Below are 8,974 nucleotides of genomic sequence, written 5' to 3' on the forward strand. Positions count from 1 at the left end.
GCAGAGTGGTCTCATAACCGTAAGCCACGAAAGTTGGTTGCACCCCCAGGGTCTTCCATGCTCCGTGCAGGGTGTTCTTTTAATCGTAAGCCGCGAAAGTTGGTTGCACCCCCCGGGTCCTCCATGCTCCGCGCAGAGGGTTACTACTTAATCGTAAGCCGCGAAAGTTGGTTGCGCCGGCCAGGCCCTCTATGCTCCGCGCAGAGTGTTCTCTTAACCGTAAGCCACGAAAGTTGGTTGCACCCCCCGGGTCTTCCATGCTCCGTGCAGGGTGTTCTTTTAATCGTAAGCCGCGAAAGTTGGTTGCACCCCCCGGGTCCTCCATGCTCCGCGCAGAGGGTTACTATTTAATCGTAAGCCGCGAAAGTTGGTTGCACCCCCCGAGTCCTCCATGCTCCGCGCAGAGTGCTCAAGCTTGGATGGGAAGCAGCAAAGGAATGCTTGGATGGGAAGCAGCAACAAAATCCTCGCCAGATGAGTCAACAAAATCCTCACCAGAGGAGTCAACAAAATCCTCGCCAGAGGAGTCAGCAAAATCCTCGCTAGAGGAGTCAGCAAAATCCTCGCCAGAGGAGTCAGTAAAGTCCTCGCCAGAGGAATCAGCGAAATCCTCACCAGAGGAGTCAGCCAAAACCCTCGCCAGAGGAGTCAACAAAATCCTCGGCAGAGGAGTTAGCAAAATCCTCGCCAGAGGAGTCAGCAAAATCCTCGCCAGAGGAGTCAACGAAACCCTCGCCAGAGAAGTTAGCGAAATCCTCAAAACAGGAGTCAGAGAAATCCCAGAGGGGAAGATCAGAGAAACGCTTGGAACAAGCACAGCGGGCCAAACCAAAGACATTCCCAGCAGAGGAATCGCAAAGACTTAAACAAAAACAGAAATTATACCCTACTTCACAAAAATATACATCATAATGGGAGATCCGGGAATGCGGGCTCAACATCAACAAACAACAAAAATAAAACAAAGCACGAAGGAAAGCAGGAGCAACACAACAATCCAAAGGCAAGTCAAATGGTGAAGAAATCTCATTCAGAAATGCCAAAGAGGCAAGCTATACATCAGAAGCCACAGATAAGTACCAAGTTTTTACAAATTAAAAAGTTACAAGAATGTTCGTCAAGACAGAAGGGAGATCAGGACCATCAAGAGGGCGGAGCGGAGGAATCTTGAGCAAGAGCAGAGGAAGCTGGAGCAGAGGCAGAAGAAACCGGGGGAGGGACAGCATCCCTCACCTTAGGGAGACGGGCTTTCACGTCCAAAAGCTTCACAGCTTCTTGCACATATGATTTTTCGTCTCTGTACAGGGTAAAAAGCTGCAGCGGGCCAGCATCCCTCACCTTAGGGAGACGGGCTTTCACGTCCAAAAGCTTCACAGCTTCTTGCACATATGATTTTTCGTCTCTGTACAGGGTAAAAAGCTGATCCACTGCGGAGGAAGAGGAAGCAGAATCTTCGAAAGTTGAGGCCGCCAGACCAGAGGGCAGGGGAGGCTCCATGCTATATTGGGAAAATACCCGGGTGCTGTTACCAGTTGGATCCCGCAGTCGGTTCACGAAGCCCACCAGGGAAGCAGTGAAGGCAGGCCTATACAGCGGAGCAGCAGGCAAGGCGTCAGACCCGACCCCAAAGGCAAAGTAGGGAAGGGCCTTATCCAATACCGGATACCACCACTCCGGCTTCTTCGGGGAAGCCTCAGTGATCCCCATCAGCTTGTTCACGTCTTCATCCTTGATGTTCTCCATCAAGGCTTGCAGGTTCAGGGCATCAATTTGCTCCGGGGCCACCCCCGCCATCTCCAACGCCTTCGTGGCGGACTGCTTTATCACATAGGCGAAGAGGGGTCCGAAATCCTCTAGATACTCTGGAGTTTGCTTAAAGACCGCCAAGGTGCCCTCCAACATCATCCCCAGGAAGTGCTGGCCTTGTGGAGACAAGAAATACTCCAGACGCTGGTCCCGTGCCCCCAGGACATAACCACGGTGCTGGGCCTCCACGCAAGTTTTCCTCCAGCCACGCTTGGCCTCCTTATAGTCATCCTCATACCTCGCCTTGAATTTGGCAAGGCTCTCGTGACTCTCCTTCGTCACCCTCGCCAGTTCAGAGGCCAAGGAGGCCTTCTCCACCTCTGCCTGGGCCAGCTGAGCCTTTAGCTCAGTAACCTCCGCCTCAGTTTTGCTGAGGCGCTCTACTACGCCGGCGACATCATCATCACGCTTGGCCACCGCCGCCTGCTCCTTTTCCCTTTCTTTCTCCAATGCATCATAATCTTGGATGCACTGGATGGTCCTCCAGAGTCGGGACTCCATCTGCAAGAAGTAAAGCGAGTACTGTCAGACCAGAGAAATAACTTTTGCCAGAAGAATGGTTTTAGTTAGAGAAACGGCTTTTCGCCAGAAAAACCAAGAGGTTAGTAATTTAATCTTCAAACAAAAATACAAAGTGCAGGATACCTGAAGAGCCAACTGGCCAAGATGGCTGGTCAGAGTCTCTCGTTTCAATTTCTCCACCACCTCCTTGTCCTTCGAATGAACACGGGCAGATAGGGCTTCAACAAACTGCTGCCCCGATAGACGCGCAATCGGACCAGGGACGGCCACCTCTGGCTCCTCGGCAGGAGGGGCTGCAACCTTGCCTTTACCCTTTTTGGTGGCTCCTGCCCCACTAGCAGACTTCTTCGCGGGCTCCATGGACATGCCGGCCTTCTTCAGGCCCTCTTGTTTTTCCTTTTCGCCTACAGAGATCAGAGAGCCCCTTTTCCTTTTCTTCGTGATGTCTTGGGCCGAGTCTGGGGAGGGGACTTCATCAGTAATATCCACAACAGGGACATCTTTTCCACCAGCACTGGATCCCCCACCGGCACCAGAACGTCTGCGCCTATGAATAAGGCCACTGACATCAACCTCCGGATCCTCTGAGCTGAATGTGCGCAGGGCCTCCACATTCTTCCCCTTATCAGGGTGAAAGCCCTGGGAGGGGATGACCATCTCAGAAATCGCTGTCACCGGGTGAGAGATGTCCACCTCGGGCGTGGTTGGTTGTTCTGAAGGGCCCATACAGGAAGCAGAGCCTCCCGAGCCACGTTCCCCGCTGCGAGTGGGAGAAACAGCGGCAGCTAGATTGAGCCCACACTTGGTCCTCCAAGTCATGTCTGCAAATAAAAAATTCTACACTGTTAGAATCAGGGTAACCAAAGTCAATATATTTTCTAACACATATTTTTTACCTATTGATGCCTTTGGATACAGGGGAAATAAGCCATTAGCTGCCAAAGCCGAATTGTTTTCGGCAAGGTATCTACAGGATAGGGGCTCGACACCATTCATGGCATTGAGTCGGGCTATAACCCCTAGGTTAAACTCAGAGGGGGCGCCCGAAGAAGCTGGCTTATAGGTGGTCCGAGGGCTGTGCCATTCCAGCTCCAGAGCGCCATGATCACGCCAGGAGCCAATAAGGGTGCGCACATAACAATATTGGTTTAAAAAACCTTTGTCAAAAGAATTTAAGGAATAAAGAAAGGTAGGAGGATATTTTTGAAGACCAGCAAAACTATACAAAGGGCTGCCTTGCATGCAGAGAGATTGGGTCTGGAAAAATAATTCGGCGGTGTTTCCAACACCATGGGTGCGGCACAGAATGTGGAAGGCGTATAGTCTCCGGATGGCAGAGGGGGTAATCTGGTAAAAGGGAATGCGGTAATGGTTGGAGACATCAACCAGGAGAGCAGGGGGAGGAAGCCTTAGGCCAGCGTCTATCTGGGCTTGCCAGATGGCCACGGTTTTATGATCACGAAGTTTTTCTGGGGGCGTAGAGGCTTTGGAGAAGGCTATGAATTTTAAGCCTTTGGGACGACGACACTTGCTCCTCATCTTTTCCATCGCCGCGACACTGAGGCGAGATTCGGGAACAGGCTTCGGAGGTTGGGGTGCCTTTTTAGTTTTCTTTTTAGGCCTGGAGGGACTTGGAGTAGCCCGAGAATCGTATGAGGCGGAGGGGGAAGGAAGGTTTTCGAGGTCCTGGGGCTGGGGGGAAGAAGATGAAGAATCTCGGGGAGAGGGAGAGGACGACCGCGAGGGTTGGAAAACGGAAGTGGAGGCCATTGTCAGAATTTTCAAAACCTAGGGTTTCTAACACGCTCAATCAGAGCACCAACAATTATGCAACTACGCTACAACTAATTACAGATACCGGGAAAGGGAGCACGCGAGTTACCTAAGGTCGGGAGTTCTTTAAAGTCTACGGATGGGGCTGGAACGGTAGGGTCGCAAGAAAATCGCCGGAATAGTGAGAAGGAGATCACCGAAACTTAGAGGAGAAAATGAGGAAGGGCGGAAACAGAATGAAGAAGATGAAGGAATAAGAAATTCAAAACTGACTATGTAACGTACGCGGGCAGCTATCGGTATACGGGATGAACGACGCGTGGCCCTAAAAAGCAATCGACGGTTGAGGATTTCTACGGGGAGGCGAAAGGAAGCGAAGGCTGAAAAAGTAACCTCGGGATACGGAAAAAGCACTGTAGGAGGGGCGGGCATTTAATGCTGATGACGTCATCCACGCGGGCGAATCTTCTGACTAGTTGCACCGTTCCAGAGCGAACTAGTCAGACCAGAGGGGGGAGTAGCAAAACAGCACTCTTACAATACTAGAACTAGTCAGACCACAGGGCTTACCTTTGCTTTCTTACAATATTAGAACTCTTATGTCTTCATGATTTACAGGGATCAAGGAAAACAACACAGCGCTGGCTTCAACAATACTTCGCTGGTTGAACACGAAGAATACCCGGTTCAACCAGACTAGAGGGGGGAGTAGTTGATGAGGAGTAATATATGTAGAGCAGAGGAATCTATTTACCAGTGGAATCACGGGGAGCAGCGAGGTAGATTTCATCAAAAGAATCGTACTCGCTGGAAGAACCATCCTCACCAGAGGAATCATACTCGCCAGAGGAACCATTCTCACCAGAGGAATCTTGCTCGCCAGAGAAGTCACTTTCGCCAGAGGAGTCTCGTCCACTAGAGAAGTCACTTTCGCCACCAGAGGAGTCTCGCCCACCAGAGAAGTCACTTTCGCCAGAAGGAAGCAACAAAAGCGCGGTGAAATCTCCCGCGTAAAGACGAATTTCCTATAATACCCTCGACCATGCAAGGCGCATGCGTGTATGTCGATTTTACTATTTTGCCCTCCCATGTAATCTATAAATAAGCCTTGAGCTCGTGTATTGTAGGCTACGTTATCTCTAATTCTCAATACAGCAGTAGTTTTCTCTTGAGTTCCTGCATTCCGACTGTTTTCTTTGTCTCCTTCGTTCAATCATACTAGGTATAATCTACGTTTACTGCTCTTTAGTCTAGGTGTTGGTTCTTTGTTTCACCAATATCTAAAAATCATTATAATCTAGAAACTATTAAATATCTAAAAATCTTTGTATTAGTATTCCACTTATCAATAAAATTTTATTTGACGAAAATAGAAAATACATATATTTGTAATTTTGAGGTTGTAATGATTATTGTAATATTATTGTAACACCCCGTGTTTTGAGAAGCTATTTGTGCCCTAGCTCGAATTTAAATTGAGTTTTAAATAGTAGCTAGAGGAATTATGCACGTGGGCGAATAAATGAGATAAGAAATTTTTAGAGTTTAATAGGAGGCGATATTATTTTCTCGAGTCTTATAAATTCTCTTATTGAGAAACCTATCTTCGCCCTATATTTTTATTAAAATGTCTATGTGATATAAATATTTTACTTGGTAGAATATTCACATATGATTTATTGATGCATTGTTATTATGATATTAGATATATCATAATAGAGATAATTTTTCCTCACATGAATAAATATATTTTCATGAGATATATTTTTCCCACATACTAAATAAGAGTTATAATTATTCAAGTATATATATATATAGATATATATATATATACACACCTATCTCTCTTTCTCTCTCACTCTCTCTATCTCTCTCAATCTCTCTCACTCTTTCTCTCTCACTCTCTCACCCTTACGCAGCACTAGCTCCCTCCCCACTCTCCCACATTATTCTTCTCTTTCCCATCAATGGAAATCACATGCACCATTAAAGAGCCCCTAAAAAGCTAATCTAACTAGCCAACTCATTCCTCCACACTTTAAGCTCACAAGCACATGCACACCTCTCTCTCATCTCCCTCCCTCTCTTATTCTTCTTTATTTTCAGCAGCCCTCCTCCTCCTCCTCACTCCACCACACTTCTTTTTCTTGTTCCACCAAATATAGTAAGAACTAAGGTTTCTTAAAGTGTTCATCTTCAAGCTCAAGCTCCAAGCATACTACGCATCATCTTCTACTCCACCTCCATTGATCTTGTTGGTAGCAACCTCAATCCTCCTCTTATGTTATATATATATTTTCTTGTGGTATAAGCATGTATATTGATGCATAATTGAAGCATGATGAGTTATTAGTGTGAAAATGCATGATAATGGTGATGAAAGTATAGATCTATGATGATATGTGTATATGTTGTTGTTTCAACCATTTTGAGAAGTTTTCTTACGTTCTGGACTGATCAGTCGACGAGGTTTCCCTCGTCCAAAACTCTTCAAAATTTTACAGTGTGTCGATATATATGTCTTGAGGACGCTGGTAAAATTTCAAGTCATTTGGACTTCTTTTACTACCTTTTTAAAATGCAAAACTTTTACTGCGCATGTCCACCGGAAATTTAGAAAGGCAGTCCCTAGAGTCACACTTTTCAGTAACTTTCAAAAACATTCAGCCTCCCAAATTTTTATGGTAGAAAGATACATGTATTATACTGATTTACACCAAATTTCAAACCATTTGGCCAACGTTTACTATTTTTAAAAAATCATAGCTTCCAGTCGTGCAAAACTGCCGAATCTGGTAGACTGTGGGAAAACACCCATATCTCGTAAACCACTTGGAGTTTTTCACTCTACTTTTTTTTAAATAAAACTAGACGCAGAAAGGTTTTCAACAGTGTAAGTCTCGAATCTAGGAGATTTCTGAGTCAAAACAGTTTATTCGTTAAAGTTGAGGCAGAGCAGAATGATAAACTGTAGGAGTCTGAAAATTTCTACTTTGTAATTGTTTTGAGGATTTTAAAGTTTTGGTGGATTAATACACCATGTTATGTCATGAAAATACTACTAGAAAATTTTATATTTATTTCCAAGCTTACGTGAATATTTGGGAATTTACTTACAAGGAAAAAGATTTCGAGTTCATAGGATTATTTTTTTTAAGTCATTTGACTATTGTGATAAATCGTGAAAATGTATTATGTGGAAATTGATTATTGCAAAGTATGAATGACTATTTGATGTTTATGAATGCTATTTACCTAGGATTGAGAGTCCTTTAATTGGATAAGATATCTAATTAAATTGAGAGGTCCAATTGGGTAAATAGTAGATAGGTTATAAGATGAGATTAAGCATATGATGAAAGCATAAGTATTGAGATATTAGTTAGATGAAATTCTAACTAGAGTTTATTTTGTCACATGACAATCTAAACCACGTGCGCCACCAAAGGTTCGAGTGACGGCCGGCGTTAGTACGACTCTGAGCGTTACGTCATCGACCCCTGAGACAGGTGGGCTTTATTCTAACTCTATTATGGCTAGCTACCATGATAATGAGTTCAAATGCAAATTCTTATGAAAATGAAGCATGTTGAAGCATTATTGATGAATCTTATGAAAATGAAGCATGTTGAAGCATTATTGATGAGTATTATGAAAATTGTCAACTTGCCATATTTATTATTGATGAGAATGAGATATGGTATGTTGCCTCTATGAAAGACATGATTATGATCATGATGCAAGATATCGGCCTTTGACTGATTTATATGACAGTAAAGGTTTTGTGCGCAGAGGTGACCGTGAGCCGTCTCTAGTCGGCCGGTCACGGTGATTTGAAGGAGGCCTCCTTCTCTTCACCTTATATATATATTATATGAGTTCTCATAGTTGGCACATACCGTGAATATTTAATGTCTGCAGACTAATGATATTATTATGATGATGCAAATGAGTTTATGACAGAAAAACATGAACAGGTATTTTTAATCTCAGTTAAATCCTGTTGATGCATTGAAAAGGGCAAGATTGACATATAGCTCTAAGAGCAACATTTCAATTATTTCCGGCATGAGTCCACTGAGTGCTTTTTGGTACTCAGCCCTGCATGTATTTCTAAATGTGCAGGTCTGGCTTGGCGCGAGGATGGGTGAAAGCTGTTGGAATTGTCAGTTGGCTGTGTCTTTCCTATGTCTCATATTTATCTTTATAAGCTTTGACTCTATAAGAATTTGAACTCCCTGCTATATGTCTTCACACATATAGTAACGCATCTCGCTGCATAACTCTGATGAAACTCTTTATTTAATTTGCTTATGTCTGTAATATCCCTTAAGGGAAATACTTCTCAGACCCTTGCTAAGTTTCAATGGCTTAATCATGTTTACCCAAGCTAGTAATTATTTTGGTCTTGAAATCCTTCTTTAAAATGAGTAAAGTTTGCAATTGCTTCCGCTAAAACAAGATGTATTCCTATTTCTTTCACTATTTCTTTTATTAGTCGTACGATACTTGGTATACGCTATCACTGGCTATATCGGGCTGCGACAGAGTGGTATCAGAGCAGCTCGTCTGCTCTGAGTATAATCTCTTATAGAGTTTTTTTTTTTTTTTTTTTTTTTTTGAGTCTAAGCTAGAGTCTTAGACTAAAAGAGCTATGTCACTGACAAGAGCCAACACCCCATCTCCGCCAGCTTGACGAGGTATGCAAGTTAAAGTTTAAAGTTACTTATGAGCATGAGATATGCAATTGATAAGTTGATGATATTTATAAGTTGAGAAAGAAGCATGATTAGTACATGATGCAATATTATTGATATCTGGTTTTGATTGACTGGATAAGTAAGATGGTGGAAAATTTTTATTGGAATCAATA

General features: G+C 44.0%; 1 long non-coding RNA gene across 1 annotated transcript; it reads left to right on the forward strand.

Moving 5' to 3' along the window:
- The first annotated feature begins 5,946 nt into the window (after window positions 1-5,946).
- LOC131013305 (uncharacterized) lies at window positions 5,947-8,490 on the forward strand. Its single transcript, XR_009097629.1, has 3 exons — window positions 5,947-6,359; window positions 7,550-7,610; window positions 8,227-8,490. It is a non-coding gene; the product is annotated as an uncharacterized LOC131013305 (long non-coding RNA).
- The last annotated feature ends 484 nt before the right edge of the window (window positions 8,491-8,974 follow it).

Source organism: Salvia miltiorrhiza, chromosome 2, assembly GCF_028751815.1.
Source record: "Salvia miltiorrhiza cultivar Shanhuang (shh) chromosome 2, IMPLAD_Smil_shh, whole genome shotgun sequence".
Lineage (NCBI taxonomy): Eukaryota > Viridiplantae > Streptophyta > Magnoliopsida > Lamiales > Lamiaceae > Salvia > Salvia miltiorrhiza.